Source organism: Psittacula echo, assembly GCF_963264785.1.
Source record: "Psittacula echo genome assembly, chromosome: 4".
NCBI lineage: Eukaryota > Metazoa > Chordata > Aves > Psittaciformes > Psittacidae > Psittacula > Psittacula echo.
In genome coordinates, this window is record NC_137738.1 from 121,579,613 (window position 1) to 121,598,472 (window position 18,860).

An 18,860-nucleotide genomic window follows, 5' to 3' on the forward strand; every position below is an offset into this window, starting at 1 on the left:
TTCATGCCGAGCTTGCTGGGGATTACGACGACACAGCTAAACCCTGGTGATTCGTATGATCTCATCCCAAACACTAATTCCGACAGTTTGAGTTCATTTAACATCTTGCCAGCTTGGAAGGATGAAGTGAATGTGGCTTTGCTTTGCCTGTCTCCATTGGAGCATAGAAAATCACAGCTCTCCTTTCGGGTGCTGAGATTGCAGCAGATCCCCCCCATTCCATCCCAGGTGTGGCTCTCTGAGGGCTGCAAACCTGTTCTTCCCCCCACAGCCATGTTAGTGGGGGGAGGGTTTGCACTGAAGGGTAGCAGAGAAGCAGCACGAGTTACTCTGGGTCAGAAACACAGAAGGAGGAGAAGCAGCCCCGCATGATTTCAGCTTTCTGACAGCGCTCGGTGCCTGCCCAGCCGAGCTGGAGAGAGCCCAAAGGCAGGGTTCAGTGACTCAGAAAATGCTTGGTGTGCTGAAGAGGGCAAAGAGCCTTCCCCTGGCTGAGGGAAGGGGGAACTGGATGGGCCCCAGGCTGCGTTATCAGAGAGCCTGAAAACATTCAGCTGAATCAGAGCAGTTCCTGGCAGGCAGCAAGAGCTTCTCATGGGTCAAACATCCCCATGTGAGCACGTCGCATCAGCTCCACTGCCAGCGTGGTTCATGGGACTATGAATGTGGCCCTCACTCTCTTGTACCCCCTCTAGGGAATGAGCTGCTGCAGCATGGGGATGCTGAGCCCCTTTCCAGGGCTGCTCCCCATCAGTGGCCTCCTTCTTATCCCCTCCTTTCATTTCTTTGTACCTGTCAATGAGGGGAATAACCCTGTATAGGATCCCTGCTGTCTCTAGCAACATGGAGTAGCCAGGGTTTGTGTTCTTCCTACTCACAAGAATTAAGGTTTTGGGGTTTGGTTTTGAGATATTACAGTATGATAAACAATAATACCTGCTCTAGTGGAAGGTGTCCCTGCCTGTGGCAGGGGGTTGGAACTGGTTGAGCTTTAAGCTCCTTTCCAATCCAAATCATTCCATGATTCTATGCTAACAATACCATTATTAGGATCAGGATTTGGTAGGGAGAAGGAAAGGCTCCTAAAGCCTGCTTGGGTGCAAAGGGAAAAGCTGGCTTTGCTCACAGGGGCTGTGCGCATCCCTATGAGCACAGGGATGCTGAATGTCCTGGGGAGCTAGGGGCCTTGGGATGACCAGGTTTGGGTTTTGAAGGTGTGCAGCACCCAGTGTTTGCAGGAAACCTCCAAGTCAACAAATCCCAAGGAAATAGTCCTGGATTTTAGGCAGGTGATGGTTCTCCCTCTGCCTCAGCCTTAGGAAAGGGGCTGGTTTAGTCCTCCTTAGCCTGCATTTGCCCTGTGTACGGTGGACCCCACTACTGCCTGCTCACAGCAGAGCTGCCCTGCTCTCTTACTATAGCTGGACCCCAAATTCACAGCCAAGGGGCCACCCACACATAGAAGAGCAGGAGAGGCTATGGGTGCTGAGGGTATGGCAAAGTACACAGCTTGAGGGTGAATTAACAGGTAAATAAGGGCTCCTCAGGTGGTTTTTATCAGGAGGAAATCCCATTTAAATGGTGCAAAGGGCCCCTTCTTAGTGCTGGGGATGCTCCTGGTAGAGGTGGGTGTTGGGTGTTTCATTGGGTGTGATTGCTTGGCAGGGCTGAGCTATGCAGGAAGCTGTTGTTGTTATAAATCTGCCCTGGTTGGGCTCTGAGAGCACCCAGGGAGCAGCTCCAGCAGATAAGGGTCAGTGCATTGCTCCTTGGCTCCAAACTCTGATTGGGATGGTTCGGAAGGAGCAGGGAGCTGGTGGCTGTGATGAAGCACTGGGAGGTGGTGGATGCTGGTGGGTGCTGCTGTCCCCAGCCTGCTGCAGTGCGTGTGCGATGCTGCCTTGCTGCTTCAGTGGTACCTGGGTTTTTTGGGCCTTGGAGGCTCTGCTCTGTTGCAGAGAAGTCCTGTGTGACCTTACAGAAATCCCTTCTCCTTTTGCCTTCAAGCCTGGGGCTTGTTTCCTAACAGGAGAAAGGGTTTGGCTCTTGCTTTGCCTCTTCAGACTGCTGCAAACCGGTGCAATCATAGAATCAACCAGGTTAGAAAAGGTCTTTAAGATCAAGTCCCACCATTGCCAGCACTGCCAAGGCCACCGCTAACCCATGGCACTGGGGGCCTTGTCTACATGGGATGTGAACACTTAAATGAAACCCCTTTGCTTTCTGCCAGCTGCAGCCTTGGGTTTTACCTTGTACCTGCTCTTGGCTGAGCTGAGAGTCTCCAAAGCTGCTTTTGCATCCTCTGCCTGATAGACACCAAGGGTAGAACCACCCTCCCTTCCCCTGTGGCTGCAGGGCACACGCGACGCTGGCTTCACCTCGCTGGCACATTCTCTTCTTGCTGATGTGAGGTTTCCTGCACAGAGAAAAGCACTTCCATGCTCAGTGTGGAAATGCCGCTCCCCTGCAGGCAGCCCCTGCCTGCTCCTATCAGCTGCCACGCTGGGATCCTGTGTTTGCTCTCCAAACCCTGCTGTGCTCCCTGTGCCTGTGCCAGATGAAGAGGGTGCTGAGTGGAGCCACATGGTTGATGGAGTGAGGGCAGAGCTGCAGCGACTGCTGCTCGTGTTCCTTATCACACTCAATCACTGGCAGGGGAGCTGCTGCTGCTGCCAAGGGCTTGGCTAAGCTGGGCTTTGGTAACGCAGCTCAACGACCTTTGCTGCCTGATGGCGTGGTCTTGAGGGATGGTGATGGACAGGAGGAGGTGATGCTTTAGAGTCATGGAATGGTTTGTGTTGGAAGGGACCTTAAAGCTCCTCCAGCTCCAACCCCTGCCACGGGCAGGGACCCCTTCCACTGGAGCAGCTTGCTCCAAGCCCCTGTGTCCAACCTGGCCTTGAACACTGCCAGGGATGGGGCAGCCACAGCTTCTCTGGGCACCCTGGGCCAGCGCCTCAGCACCCTCACAGGGAAGAGCTTCTGCCTAAGAGCTCAGCTCAGTCTCCCCTGTTCTGGCAGGTTCAAGCCATTCCCCTTGGCCTGTCCCTACAGGCCCTTGTCCCAAGCCCCTCTCCAGGTTTCCTGCAGCCCCTTCAGGCACTGGAGCCGCTCTAAGCGCTGGCTGCAGGAGCGCAACCGCGGGGCTCTGCTGCCCTCTCCTGTCAGCTCTGCCCTGGAGCCGTTCCCCCTTCCCTGCCCACACCCGCTTTTGGGGTGGTTTCGGTGTCTTTCCAGCCCCTCTTCGCAAACCGAAGCGAGGGAAGCTGGCGGGAGGCGTGCGGGCGCTTCCCAAGGGGTTTCCCACATGGCGTAACCACAGCTCTCACTATGGCTCTGCCACCGGGTTGGGCTGCGGGTTTGAGGCCCTCCATGCACCTGCAAGCTGCAAAGATGCCTCATTCTTACGCTTTAGGAGCTTTTAAGGTTGCTTCAGTCCCCAGGCAGAAAGTCAGCTCCAGCAAAGAGAGCTTCTCATTAGCCATTGGGACAGGATCCTTCCAGAATGCCAAAAAACAGGCACTGACCCATCTGGAAAATTGTCTTCCCCTCCTAAAATCCTGTGCTATTGGGGGATGTGGTAAAACTGCCCCTTTGATTAGGAATGGTTTTCTGGCCCGAGATATAACAGGCAAGAGGTGTTTGACCAGTGCAGTTAATGGCCAGCACCCTGCGGGCATCTTCATCCCAGCTGCTGCTGCCTCATGTTCCAGAAAACAGGATCTTTAAACAGTCCAGACTTTTTCTCCTCTTAATTCAGGGTTTCTGCCGCCTCATGGGGAGGAACTGTTTACGGGAAAGCACCAATTTTTGGCAAGGGCATTAAGAAAATTAAACTCTGGGTGGTTTAAAAGCCACCTTGATACTGAAGAAGTGTTTTGGGAGCGTCCTCAATGCGTGCGTCCCCATGCAAACGACCGTGGAACCCCAGCCTGGTTTGGATTCAAGGGACCTCAAAGCTCCTCCAGCTCCAACCCCTGCCACGGGCAGGGACCCCTTCCACTGGAGCAGCTTGCTCCAAGCCCCTGTGTCCAACCTGGCCTTGAACACTGCCAGGGATGGGGCAGCCACAGCTTCTCTGGGCACCCTGGGCCAGCGCCTCAGCACCCTCACAGGGAAGAGCTTCTGCCTAAGAGCTCAGCTCAGTCTCCCCTGTTCTGGCAGGTTCAAGCCATTCCCCTTGGCCTGTCCCTACCTGATAAGGGATAAAGGCCTTTATTGCAGTTTGTGCATTTACAAAGCGAATATCTCAAAACCCAAGGAGAAGCCCAGAAAGTCGATGGTGTTTGTCTATGTTTGGATGCCAAGACCGCTGTTCCCGCCACCAGCACGTGCTGCGTTACCTGTGTGGGTCCTGCATGGACCAAGCAAGGAATGGATGGAGCTTCCAGCTGCAGGCAGGTTGCTGACGCCTTCCAGGCTGCTTTGCTGCTGTTTTACCCCACCATACCTGGGTCATATCTGAAACCCTGACTTCATTTCCCCTTGCAGTGGGTGAGGAGGTGGTGTTATCCCTGCTGCTGAGGGGCGATGGATGCTGGTGCTCCGTGCATCCCGCTGAGCTCGGGCAGGGAGCTGTGCTGAGCAGGTATTTGTTTACCCGGGCTGGGGAACCACAGTGCTGTTACTTATTCCTGCCCTGGCTGCTGTCCCACAGCTCCTGGATGCTGGCAGTGCCGGCCGGGAGCGCCGCAGACACTGCTGCGTTTCACAGCCCAGCTCAATGCCCCTGTGTCTGCGCCTCCATGGCAGCCTGGGGATGGGGGAGCAGGGTGTGGGGTGCATAGGGTGCAGGACAGCCATGGGGGGGGATGCAGGGGTGATCCCGGACTCCATGATCTGGACATCCCCTTGCCATCATCCATCGCAGAGAGGGGATGCAATGTGGGTCCAGCCGCCGGCTGGGGCTTGGGGCCGTGGCCAAGGTACACAGGACACGTCTCGGAGCGAGCACCGGGCAGGGGCTGCTCCCTGCGCCCCGTCTGACCCAGCGTTCCAGCCCGCTGCTCCATCCCAATGCCTCTCACGTCTTCCCCGTGGGCTGGGAGACGTGGCACGGGCTGCGGGAGGCATGGCCGGGCTGAGGGATGCTCCGGCCGCATCCCATCTTTCCCGTCCCCAAACCCCATCATTTGGGCCTGTCAAGTTCCATTAATAAGTGAGATTTTCGTTTGCACGCATTGAAGTGGGGGGGTTTGTGCACAAGTTCTCTCTGTGTGCCCAGACCTTGGCTCTGTTGGCACAAAGCTGTGCTGACAAAGCAGGGAAGGGGCAGAGGCATGGCGTGGAGCAGGATTCTGCTGCTCAGACCCCATGGCTTTGCATGGCTTGTGCCTGTAGGTGTATCTAACAGACTTACAGCAAGCTGAATGACCAGCAAGTGGATGGCTTGGTGAGCACATAGGCTTGGCTATGCAAGACAGCACCACAGTGGAAGCAAAGAGCTGGATTTATCCCAACTCCAGCAATAGGAAGAAACCCCTTAATCCCAGATCACCCCAAACCCAAGGAACTGAGGCTGAAGACGGGAGTAATTCAGTGACCTCCCCATTGCCTTGCTGGGGTCTGAGTGCTTGGCCATGCTCCTCTGCTCTGGATGGGTCTGGGGGTGGCAAAGGCAGCTCCTGCCTTTTGGCCATCAACCAGCTTGAGAAGTGACCCCAAAAAAGGTTTGGAATGGCAGCTGCCTGAAGGGATGTGCAGGATGCACCGGCTGGGAAATCTGAGTATTTAAACAGCGCAGTGGAATTTGTCTAAATCCTGCTAGATTAAATGCAAGCGTGGTGATGGATGAACTTCTGCCAGGGGGGATTGCAGCAGGCCACGTTATACAGGAATACAGTGGCCAAATGAGGGCTCAAGAGCTGCCTTTGGTATTAGGTCCAGATGCTGACGCACAAGGGACACAGTGCTGTTCTTCCTAATGGGAATTGTATTTGTAGTTTATCCCTTTAGCTATGGACAGCCCTGATAGGAAGGGAATAGCACTGGGAGCAGGTGAGACCCAAGTGCTGTGGCCACCAAACCTCACAAAGCTCATTGGAAATCATGGGGATGTTTTTCAGAGCCCCTGGTTATAGCACAAGGGTTTCTCTTGTTAGTCCAGAAAAAGAAGGAGGAGGATTTCCCTTCCTGTTGTGAAAGGAAGGCAATGACACCTTTGTGTTAAATCCCTCAATGATCCCAGTTTCCCCCCTGGTGTTCTCCATCTCTGGCCACAGCTTTTCACAGGGCATTTCTGGGAAGAGCGGGATGCAGCCAGGACAGAGGGATGCATTTATCCCCCCTCACCTCTCGCTGCAGGGCCCGGCTGACATCACCCATCCCTCACACCATGTTAATTTAACTGCACCTTATTTTGGAGAGCTTTGCCATTTCTTCTGGGCTCCTCCAAGAAGAGGTTTCCTGGCTGCCCAAAGGGAGCAGCAGGGAACTGGTACAGCAGGGCAGCACTGAAACCCAGCTGGGCAGGAAGAGAGCCCACAAACAGGGAACCTATTGGAGCAGAACACGCTGTGGGTGCAAGAAACCAGGGAGCTGGGGAGCATCTCGTCCTGTCTGTGGTCCCCATGTTGAGATGGGCCAGTGGCCACGGGGATGGGCTCTGATGCTCAGAAATGGGCCCTTGCTGGAGGGCTGTGCACCCAGCCTCTGCTGCTCCTTCTGTATAGCTCTATTTGATCATGGTCAGACTGAAGGACTCTCCCACCCATTCCCTCGCCATGCATCTCCCTGTTTGCACTGGGTGAGGAAACACCCCTCGTGCCTTCTGGAGCCTCTGGCACTCGCAGGGGAAGGCGCTACCACCTCAAAACCATTTGCAAATAGCTTCTGTTTGCTCAGATAAACACTGGAAAAGGGATATAATCTTTTCTTTCCTCGCAGCAGCGTGTTTATTGCCCTCGGTGCTGCAGCCCTGAGCATCACTGAGCACTGGTTCTAATTGTCTGTGCAGGAGGAGGCCACAGCTTCATGAGGGATTTTCTCTGAGCAGTGTCAGATACAGTCCCTACCCCTGGCAGAGGATGCTGTGTAAGGACAGCAAACTCCTGGCCCTGAGTATCCCCACTTTAGAGCTGCTGAATGCCATGGAAAACACTGAATATCAACCGGGGAAGATAAACCTGGCTTTGCTGTGCTCAGCCCTGACTCCTGCCCACCTGCATCAGCAGCACTGGGAGGAAGAATCATAGAACCCCAACCTGGTTTGTATTGAAAGGACCTTAAAGCTCATCCAGCTCAGCACCCTCACAGGGAAGAGCTTCTGCCTAAGAGCTCAGCTCAGTCTCCCCTGTTCTGGCAGGTTCAAGCCATTCCCCTTGGCCTGTCCCTACAGGCCCTTGTCCCAAGCCCCTCTCCAGGTTTCCTGCAGCCCCTTCAGGCACTGGAGCTGCTCTCAGGTCTCCCCTTCAGGAGCCTTCTCTTGTCCAGGCTGCCCCAGCCCAGCTCTCTCAGCCTGGCTCCAGAACCACTTGTATTGTTTGAGATGCCGCAAACGGGGCTGGGCGCAGCATCCCCCTTGCTTTCCCAGGTTCAGGGAGGGGATGCTGGTGCACCCACACCCAGACCGATTGCATGCTCTGTGGAGAGCCTGGGGGCACTCAGACCCGCGGTGGCACAGGCTCGGTGTGGCAAACCCGCGGGCTTTGCTTGCTGTGTGCACAGCTGGAGGGGAAAAGTAACCTCCTGGTTCAGCCCCGCAGTTAATGCCCTACCTGAGGAAATGCCTTTTCCTGCCTGGAGCGGAGCGGGCTCTGGCAGCCGGGTGAGCAGAAAGGGGCCTCAGGGCTTGGCTCTGTTTGCACAAGCACACGGCTGTGGCCGTGGCGGATGTTCCCAGCTCTCTGTTGCTCTCAGCATCCCGGTGCTGGTCAGGGAGGCAGGGGATGCTCCTGCTCCTCCCTGTTCTGATAGCCGCTGCTTTACACGGCATTCAGCACCTCTGAGGAGGGGATGCTGTGGTCCAGGGCTTTGCTGTTGTACGCGTCCTCTGCTGAGGGTAGGGAGGGCGCCTGACTCTCAAAATAGCTTTTCCAAGCTCATTAAGGCCTGCAGTGTGGTGCCTCCAAGCCGCAAGCCCTTCTGAGCCCAGGTGAATGTATGCCATCCCTGAAGCATGCTCCTACTGCTGCTCCCATTCCCATGCTCCTACAAGAGTTCTTAGCACTCCCTGATCCAGCAGAAAATAAACCCCACTGGCAACATATGGATTTTATGCTGGTTTAGTGTGTTAGGGCTGCTGGGATGGTGTTTGGAGAGAGGTGGTACAGAGAGAGGGGTAAAACCCTGCAGCCAAAAGAGCCAGGAGCATCCCCATGTGCTGGCTGCTTTGGGGCTTGGCTCCCATCAGCCAAAGGAAATGTGATTTGGTTTTCCTGTGTTTTAAGCAGATGCCTCCAGCTGGATCACAGCACTGCTGGGCCTGAGCTGCCACTGGGTTTCCTTCACTCTGTGGCACATTAATCATGGATATTCTGGGAACTGCGAGGTGTTTCTAGCCCCAGGGGGACGGCATCAGTTCCCGTCCAAACAGAGTGTTTCTATGTTAGAGAAGAAAGTGATGCAGGTGTGTGCTCTTGGTGGACACCTCCAGGAGCAGCAGGGCCCAGTGGAAAGGGCAGGGTTTTGAGCATCAGCTTGGCCTGGGTCTGCTGATGGACCTGGGTTCCTTTGCCTGCAAACCAACAGGATGCACCTTGTACCCTGCAGCAGGGAGTCACAGAATCACGGAGTGGTTTGGGTTCAAGAGACCTTAAAGCTCCTCCAGCTCCAACCCCTGCCACGGGCAGGGACCCCTTCCACTGGAGCAGCTTGCTCCAAGCCCCTGTGTCCAACCTGGCCTTGAACACTGCCAGGGATGGGGCAGCCACAGCTTCTCTGGGCACCCTGGGCCAGCGCCTCAGCACCCTCACAGGGAAGAGCTTCTGCCTAAGAGCTCAGCTCAGTCTCCCCTGTTCTGGCAGGTTCAAGCCATTCCCCTTGGCCTGTCCCTACAGGCCCTTGTCCCAAGCTCCTCTCCAGCTTTCTTGTAGGTCCCCTTTATGTTCCAGGTATTCCTAATACCGATTATTCCAATAGCATGCTGTCCAGTGTGCAAATCTGGAATGTTTCCCTGCAGAAAATCATCCAGAAACTACAAGAAAACACAGGATTTTATAGTGTTAGGTCAGAGATTTCCATGGAGTTTGAATTTGCCCAAACCCCGTGAAATTCAGTGGGCTTTGGGAAACAAATCTCTCCAATCCCGGCCAAAGGGGTTTCCACAGGAGCGGTGACTTTTCTCCTTCTCTTTGCTTGTACCTTCCAGGTGAACAAATCAAAACAAGCACGGAAGTGGTGGGGAGGATGCTGCGAAGGGGGCAGGGGGCTGGGATCTGAGCTCTGTTATTACAGAGAAAATGACCTGGCACTGAAAGAATTAAAGTAATGTCACCGGTGTTTGCTCTGGCTCAGCTCTAATGCGCCAGTCACCTTGACATTTCTAACAGAATTCTTCAAGTATGTAAGTGCACAAAAATTATGCAACTTGACAAAAGCAAAGAGGGGAGGGAGAGCGGAGCCTGGCTGGGATCAGCGGGAGCTGGAGGCTGGATGTGCCCCGTGGCCTGGATGGGGAGTGATGCTGGATGGAGCCTGCTCCTGCGCCTGGGGGTATGGTGGGGTGCAAAGGGAATGGGGCACTTTGGGCTATCCCTGCGTTCGAGGTGGTTGGGGGCTGTTTGCTGGGACACTGCAGTGGATGCAGCCCCAGCCCTGCTTTTCTAGGGCTGCTTTGAGTCTTTAACTCATTGCACTTAAAACATGGTGTGCGAAAACAAAACCAAGCAGCCCGTGGTTCCCCCAGCATCCCACCAGCCCCAGGGACCCTCTTCCTTAGGGACCGTGGTTTGGGGAGGGGGCCCAGGCTGCAGATGCCGTGGTCCAAGCTGACACTGGGTGATTGCTCATGCAGAAGCCCCGGCGGAGCTCATTTGCCTGTGTAATTGTATGCTTTGCTGTTAAGCGTATTGATTCTGAAAAGTTAATCAGACCATTTGGAGGTGCTCTATCTTAAAAACAGAGAATCCCATTAAACTGATTAAAAGGGAATCATCTGAAATAACCCCCTGCAACTTAAAACTGTTGAAATAGCGCCTTGTATTCAAATAGAATTATTTCAGTCAAACAAGGCTGCGAGGAGCAATCGCTCACCGGCGCCTTGTGTGTGCTGGGAGCCGCGGGCAGGGATCCCCTGTGGTACAGCATAAGGGGTCTGCTGGGATTTGGGACCATGGTGGTGGTGGTGAGGGGCTTGCTGGGGGACAGCCCTGGGTGGTGATGATGGGGATGGGGGTGTGATGAACATGTGGCCACATCTGTATGAGGGATGCAGCACGGCCTCAATAGACTTCTTGCAATGTGGGGAGGATCACAGAATCGATGAGACTGGGAAAGCCCTTCGAGCTCACCCAGTCCAACCCTTACCCCAGCCCTGCCAAGGCCACCCCTAACCCATGGCACTGAGGCCTCGTCTCCACGGGGTGTGAACCCTTGCAGGGACGGTGCCTGCAGCCCTGCCCTGGGCAGCCTGTTCCAATGCCTGAGCACCCTTTGGGGCAGGAATTGTTCCTCAGCTCCATCTAAACCTGCCCTGGTGCAGCTTGAGGCCGGTTCCTCTTGTCCCATCCCTTGTTCCTTGGGAGCAGAGCCCAGCCCCTCCTGGCTCCATCCTCCTCTCAGGCACTTGTCGGGAGCGATCAGGTCCCCCCTGAGCCTTCTCTTCTCCACACTGAACCCCCCAGGTCCCTCAGCCTCATCACATCCCAGTACAGGGTTTAAACCACAGAGGTCTGTTCTCAGGAGCATGGGTTATGTGACTGCACCTAAGATGTGCTGTGTTTCCATGGGTTTTATGCATCCTGGTGAAGCCCAAACAGCTTCTTGGACATGATCTTTGCCCTGTGCTGGGTGCCTGGTTTGGGATGGTGTCTGGGGGCTGCTCCTCACCTTGTAGGCCAAAAGGACTTTGGTGTGGATGTAAGATGTGTTTTTCAGACCTGGAGGCTCCTGCCCGCAGGCTCTTGCATCAGTAGGAGCGCTCCAAAGCATCCCACAGGTCCCAAGGGCAGGGGCCTCCTGACGAGGTCAGTGCCTTGATTTAAGCAACACCTTTGCTGGGAGGAGGAAGGAGATAGCGCAGGGTGCAAGGACTGATCCCTGCAATGCTGCTGTCCCACGGGCTGCAGCCTCTCACTGTGGTTTGGGAGCTCCCCAAATCCTCTTCTCCAAAGGCGCCCGTCTCCATCCTAACACCAGTGTGGAGTCTCGGGCGGACACGGCAGCAGGAGCTGATTTCAGCCCTCTGAGGGACAAGGAAAGGTTTTATCTCCAAGAGGATTCAGGATTGTTCCTGATTGCATCACTCACTGAAGCCTGCCGAGAGCCGGTGCCTTCCATTGCCTCGGTGATGCTATCGCCGGGGAAGCAGGACTTGTGACTGGAGATAAGTGCGGGATTGCTCAGTTCGTTTGCTTCCAAATGTGTTTGTTTTCCCCTTTCCGAATCTAGCATCTCCCCTTCCTGATAAGTTCAGCTTGCCAGGCAGCCGCTATTTGTAAAGAAAGCCCTGCTTGTCACCTCTGCAAGGAGCAATAGTAATGAGCACATCCCTGAGGGCCATGAGCACTGGTTCCATCACCCGAACAGGGAGCTTTGTGCAGGGACTGGACCATACTGGGGGGCTTCCCGAGTATTCCATCCAGCATCCAGCCTGCAGTTTGTGAGCTCCCTCAATCCTAAAGGACTGCTTTTCCGCACAAGACAGGCACATTGAACTGCAGGCTATTGGAAGTGAGCAAACACACAGGGAAAGTTTATCCTTGGGAATGTCGGGTGGTGTGCAACATATACCACTGCTTCTCTGCCCACGGGCACACTTGCACACTGTTCTTTACACACAGGGAGCTGGGAGAAAGGCTTTCCGTAGGCAAACTGTGTCATGTCACCCCTATAACCTCTGGAGAGTTGGAATGATGCTGCAGCCTTGGCTAGGATGCTGGTCCCCATAGTCGCAGGTGGTTTGGGACAATATGTAGCAGGTCATAGGGGGTTGGAAGGACTGGATGGCTTTATCCTTGTGGGATTGAATGAGCAGGAGCAGGGAGGGCTGTGGGTGCCTTTCCCTCTTCTCCAGGCCCTGGCTGATGTTTCTGTGTGCTTCCCAAACCTTATCCCACTCCAAGAGCCTCCATCTACCTTTCCTGGCCCTGTGAAGCAGGCAGGGGAGGTGTCGTCGTGCCAAACATCCATCCCTGACCCCTGCAGTGCTTTATCTCCTCCACAGCCACGGAGCTGCTGTTCTGCAGCATCCTGAACAAAGGATGTGCTGTTTTTCACAGCAGCGTTCATGGCTGCGAGCTGCCACCGGAGAATAAATCCTGTCCCCTCCTTGCTGGCAGCAGGGAATCTGCTTCCCAAGGCCGTCTGCTGTGTGCCAGTGCTGAATCCCCCCGTGCTGGGCCTAATCCATGGCACAGCGAGAGGAGGGGAAGCATCTTCTACAGCAGGAGGGGAACAGGGATAATTAATAAGGATCCCATTAGCATCTGTATGTGCAGGGGGCTCGAGGAGCAGCAGGATGCAGGGCAGCTTCCTGAATCCACATCCTGGCATCCCTGCCCTCCCAGGTGCTGTTTGCCCACCCGAGAGGCTTGGAGGCAGCTGTGCCCCTGGGGCCAGGAAGCATCTTCATCCTCCTCCTCTTCCTCCCACCTCTGCATCACAAGGACCAGGGTGTTTCCTCGGCTGTGTTTGCTGGGGACCCCGGGGTGCTGATGAGGTGTTAATGTGAGGGATGCCGGGGGATAAGGTGTGAGGTGCGGGGACCAGGGTCAGCGAGGGGCTCACCCCCCCCAACCTCATTGCAGACACTCTGCAGGAGAGCAAGCAGGGGAAAACCTCATTTTGCAGTGAAAAACACCCAAAAGCTTGGGAAGAGGCAGGGAGGGGGGGTTTGCATGTGGGTGGTGGGAAGGCAGGGGTGCTGTGGGTGGGAATGGCTTCTGTGGATTGGGAAAGCTGTCCCTTGGGGGGTCTTTTGTGATGGAAGTGGAAGGGGAAAGAGGGGGGTTAGTGAAAGTGGTGGCAGTGGTGAAAGTTGTGATGCTCCGGTACCCTCCGGCTGCTTCTGCAGTGGGGATTGGGGCTCGGCGTGGCAAAACCATCCCCGCAGAGCAGGGTGACCATGACCATGTATGACAGCAGCCCATGGGGATGATGGGGTGCACGGGGCAGCTGCAGGCAGGAACTGCCACCGGGCTTTGGCTGGCTCCTGCACTGGGAAAGGCTCAAACCCATCTGGAGTGAGGCCTGGGAGGGCAAAGTGAAGCTGTTTGGTTGCTGTCAGCAGCGGTGTGGGTGCAAACTGCCCTGCACCAGGGCAGAGCTGTGCTCATGGAGCATGGGAAGGGGATGCTTCTGAAGGCTGGGATGCCTCTGAGGGTCAGGTCCCCTCCAATGCAGTGTGCCGAGCCCATCCATGAGGGTGATGGGAAACAGGGACCAGCACAACCAGTCCCAGGTGCTGGTGGGAAGAAGCTTGTCAGAGGAGGGTCCATAGGTTCTTTCCTTGCCCCTCCCATGCTGGCACAAGAGAGATCCCAAGTGCAAGAGCAAAGTAGAAATCATTCCCCTCACTTTCCTATTTTTCATTTCCAGCTCTTTGCAGTCTGGTCTTTCCTCATATTTTCATGTCTCACTCATCACGGCTCCCTCTGACCTTTGTTTTCTGATTAAAAATACCATCTTTTGGTATTAAAATACACATGTGACACGTCCAGACACCCCATTCCTACTGCTTTCCTGTCTCAGAACATACCCAGAGTCTAAACCTCAAACATGAAACCGTAATGGGTGCTCTTCATTCAGTAAATGCTGGTGGATGAGGATGCTCAGGCAGCACATCTGCAGCCGGTGCCTGCAGAGAGATAAGGACGAGCCTTGCTGCTTGCATACAGAGCCTGGCTGATGAGGGGTGTAGTGGTCCCATGTCCCCTCCAGAGTGGATTTAACTCCTGGTGAGAGACCTCGGGAGCTCTGCCTCCTGTGCACAGATTGAATTAGCTTGGCAATGGGGTGGGGAAGGGTTGGGGCATGGAGACTGGGAGCCGGATCCCAGAGATAAGCAGTGCCCAGCTGGAGTGAGCACTGGGTGGGACTGGATCATTGTATGTCCCCAGGGAATGGGTCTCCAAGGGTGGGAAGAGAAGGGAAACAGGAGCTCTGCTGCTGGCTCCCTCCCGCTGCCTGCAGGCACAGCCTCAGAGCAGCACCGGCTCTTTCCCAGCTGGATGAGGTGATTCAGCAGTCTGCAGCTCTGCATCTGCAAATATTTGGAGGAAAATATCCACAAGTGCCTCAGATGTCAGCTTTTTCCTTTTTTTATATCTCTCTTTTCCAAGCTATCACCATCTGGTTATTCATGGAAAAAGAGGAAAACTGAGATTGTGGGGATGTTCAGGTGCCTTTAGAACCCCAGAATGGTTTGGGCTGGAAGGGACCTTAAAGCTCCTCCAGCTCCAACCCCTGCCACGGGCAGGGACCCCTTCCACTGGAGCAGCTTGCTCCAAGCCCCTGTGTCCAACCTGGCCTTGAACACTGCCAGGGATGGGGCAGCCACAGCTTCTCTGGGCACCCTGGGCCAGCGCCTCAGCACCCTCACAGGGAAGAGCTTCTGCCTAAGAGCTCAGCTCAGTCTCCCCTGTTCTGGCAGGTTCAAGCCATTCCCCTTGGCCTGTCCCTACAGGCCCTTGTCCAAAGCCCCTCTCCAGGTTTCCGGGTCCAGATATTAGGACCAGCCCCTAGTTCCTCACCCATGGCTTCACCTCCCTAGGGCTGGCATTGCCTGTGGGCTGCCTGCTCACCCTATGTGCGTGCCACGTGCTGCCAGCCCGGTGCCTACCAAAATCCCCCTGGCGCACACCAGGGATGGAGGAGCCACCACCTCTGCCCCTGCACCCAAACAGGCAGCTGGAAATAGCAGCAGCTCTGTTGGTTTACAACCACATCCCTGCCTTTAATGGGCTGTTTTGCTCCCCAACAGTTATGGATTTGGGCTTTTCTTTATGAACAAACCTCTCTTTTCATCCCTGCGTGTGACCCATCGGCTCCTCGAAACCAGGGCGCGCGTGAGGCAAGGGCTCTCCCCGTGCTGGAGCTAAACTGGAGCTGCCCCCGTCTCCCCACTGGAAAAACAAACCTGAATCCTACAAGTATAAAGGACCCTTGTCCGCAGTGGCCCCTATTCCCACGGGGAGCGGGTGAATGCAAGTCAATGGGTGCTGCTGCACCCCGGTGAGCAGTGGCAGCCTCGGAGCCGGCGCCGGGCGCCCCAGCTCTGCCTCCCTGCGCCATTCCCGGTAGGAATGTTTGCTGTCACCGCAGCCTGCGGCAGCGAGGAAATATTTTCCAAGCCAAGGGAAAAAAAAAAGAGGCCTCCCAGTGTATTTCACACAGACGGCTTCCAGCAGCCCTCTGTAGCCGTCTTGTTCTGCCGCCGCCGGGACACCGACCCAGAGGAAGAGAGGAGGCGAAGGTGGGAGAGCTTTAAAAAGCTCTGGTTAAGCTTGTTCCACCCCTGCAGAGCGGGGCTTTAGAGGCTGCAAAACACCCGGCGGCTGCTTGGCGGGGAAGAGGGGGGCAGATGGTTTCCCATTTGGATGCTCAATCCCCTCCATGCCCAGCAGCGTGGCCTTGGATGCTCAAAACCCCCTTACCCGGCATCGTGGCCTTGGGTGCTTAATTCCCCATTCCCCAGCATCATAGAATCACTGAATAGTCAGGGTTGGAAAGGACCTTAAGATCATCCAGTTCCAACCTTCTGCCACTGGCAGGGACACCTCCCACTAAACTAACACTATCACAGCCCAAGGATGGAGAGAAGCAGGGTCCCATGCATCGCAAAGCAGGGATGTAAAGGGATGCCCCAGCTCCTTCCCAGGCAGGGCTGGGAATGTAGGTCAGACCCCTCTCCTCATTGAAACCCAGTGACGATGATGGTGTTACAGGTTGGGCTGAAATATGTACCTCCGGGTCTTTACTCTGGCACCAAAACAAAACGTACTCAGAAAACCTGTGCAAAATAACCCCTGCTTGTGAATGCAGCTGATTGGAAGGGTTTCCAGGAGAAAGCGCTGTCCGACCCATGTAAAATCATTCCTGAGGCATGTGTTGGTTTGGGCACTGTTTCCTCTAAGGGAAAAAGAGAGAGAAAGATCAGAGCTGGGGGGGGGTGGGAAATGTTTGGAGGGAGCCGGAGCTGCTGCCTCCGGCAGAGCTTTTCCATCCCGCTGCAGCGCGGCGCTCCCTTGGAATTGCACTTCATTTAGCAGCCGCCGCCGGGTACGTGCCGTCGTCGAGGTGGCAAATCAGGAGCGGGTGCTGCGGGCTTGGCTGTGATGCTGGTCCCCATAGGGATGCTTCTGCTGCATCCCCCAAAGGTACAGGGATGCTGATTTTAACTGGAAGGAAACACTGGCTTAGGTTTAGTGGGGAAAAAGGTCCCAGCAGCATGCAGGAGGTGGCCCTTGGGTGAAAGCCAGGTGGGTGTTGCGGCTCCATCCCCATGCCCTACCTGGAATGGGCAGCCTCAGCTTTTGGGATGCCTTTCCCTAAGCTGCCCCTTTTCCCAAGCTGCCCCTTTTCCCACCAGCCTCATTGCAGACATTTATAGGGCCACAAGCAGGTGCTGAATGCTCTTCCTCAACTTGCGGTGGGGTTTTTCATTGGAAAAATCCATTTTCTTAGCATAAAGAAAGGTTTGCCGAGCCAGATGATGGCAAAAGTTAAGTCAATGACACAATCAAAGCTTTCCTGGATCCTCAGGACAGGCTGAGATTGAGTTTTGTCCTGGAGGTCAGTGGTGTGGAACTGAAACACCATTGCAGGTGGAAGCAACCTGTAGCTCTAGTGATGGGTGACACTGACCCATGGGTGTCCATGGGATGAGGTGCCCATCCTGGACCAAAGACCCCACCATAACCGAGCTGCACTGAGCTCACAGCATCAGGGGTCCGGATGTGCTGGCATCCCTGAGCAGATTTATGGGGTGAACCTGGGCTGCTGTTAGTGGTCAGGGAACCGCAGGCTCACAGACACAGGCTCTGAGGCCCAGGCGAGCTCCTGTGTTTTCTTTCGGAGCCGAAACCTCCGCTCCGGCTGTTTTCCCAGTGGCTCTGCCAGGCACACCTCGTTCCCATGAGCCTGCGGCTCCGGATGGGGCACCCGGGCAGACGGGGTCCCTTGGGAGCAGCGGGGTGCCCCAGCCCCATGGCAGCCGGGGAGGGGGGGACACGGGGAGGTGACACAGGGTGTCACACTGAGCCGAGCGTGCCACCGCGCTGCTCCCTGGGCCGGAGGAGCTGTGGCGCTCGGCGAGCGGTTCCCTCTGCTATTTATACCCGCCGCGCGCGAGAGGAGCCTTTCAGTATAAATGAGGCTATTTTAAAGGTCTTGGCCAGGTATAACTGGTTTAAACAAGGCCGGCAATGACTCAGAGGGCTATAAATGTCCGTCAGAGTCCTCAGTGAAGCTGTCGGGGATTGATCTCCCCGGCAAAGAGGCCTCTGACCAGGCAGCCCGTGCACACATCTGTCCCCGTGCTCCAACACCAGCCCCAGCAGCAGCACCCCTTCAACCTCCCTTCATCCATGGCCTGAGGGTTCATAGATATGGTTCCTCCATGGTTATCTTGGGTTCTGTGCTGGTACAAGCCCTGCGGTCCCCCTGTCTCCATCCTCCAGCCAGAGGCTGTTCAGCTGCATCCCGTCTGTGGGTTGAGTATCACAAGCCCCTGATGGACACAATGGGATGCTCCAGTGACTTTGGCTGGTCACAACTCTTGGGTTATATGGGATGTGTTAGGCCTTTTGTAACTGGGTCCCCATTTAACCGGTTGCCCAGAGAAGCTGTGGCTGCCCCATCCCTGGCAGTGTTCAAGGCCAGGTTGGACACAGGGGCTTCAAACAACCTGCTCTAGTGGAAGATGTCCCTGCCCGTGGCAGGGGTTTGGGACTGAGTGAGCTTTGAGATCCCTTCAACCCAAACCAGGCTGGGTTTCTAAGATTTGAGGCAATGGGGATGATGCTCTGGACCTTGGGTGATGCACTGGACCACCTTGGGCTGCAGTGGGGCTGCTTTATCCCACTCCATAATGAAAGCTGCTGCTTTCCTCCTCCTGCAGCCCCTTTTGGAACTGAAGCACCTTCAGAGTCTGCCAGGCTGGAAGGTTTCCAGCAGAAAAGGGGTTTTGTTAGGAAATAACAGGGGAGTTTTTAAAGCAGAGGGTTTGGGAGGAGTCTCTATATTCAAGTGTTTGTTTTTTTATTGTAAAACCAAAGACATTTCGGTTTTCAGAAACTGATCATTAAACATGAAAAAATATTTCCCCTTCATAAAAAAGTGAAACCAAAACCTGAATACTTTGGTCAGGTAAAACTTCCCCAGCCTGCCAGGGCCTTCTGGGGCCTGAGCTAAAGAAGACATCCATGGCAGGACTTTCCTGGGATGTGCAGAAGACTTCTCCTTTCCTTTTCCATCTGGAAAGCCGGTGTCTCTGGGCATCTCCCTCAGCACCTCCTTCTCCCTCCACCATGTGAAAGCAGGGCTGGGGTGAATCCTTAACTCCAGGCTTTCCACACCAAGCCCTCTCCCTCCCCTGGACATCATTCCAGATGCCTGCGCATCTTGTTTACCCAGCAAAATGTGCTCATGGAGGAAACCAGCGCAGGGCATCACGTGGGCCACGGTAAACAGCCAGCAGATGCACTCTGTTTGTTCTGCTTCAGAGCCTTTCCAGAAGGCACCGTTCTGATGGTGGGCTCCTT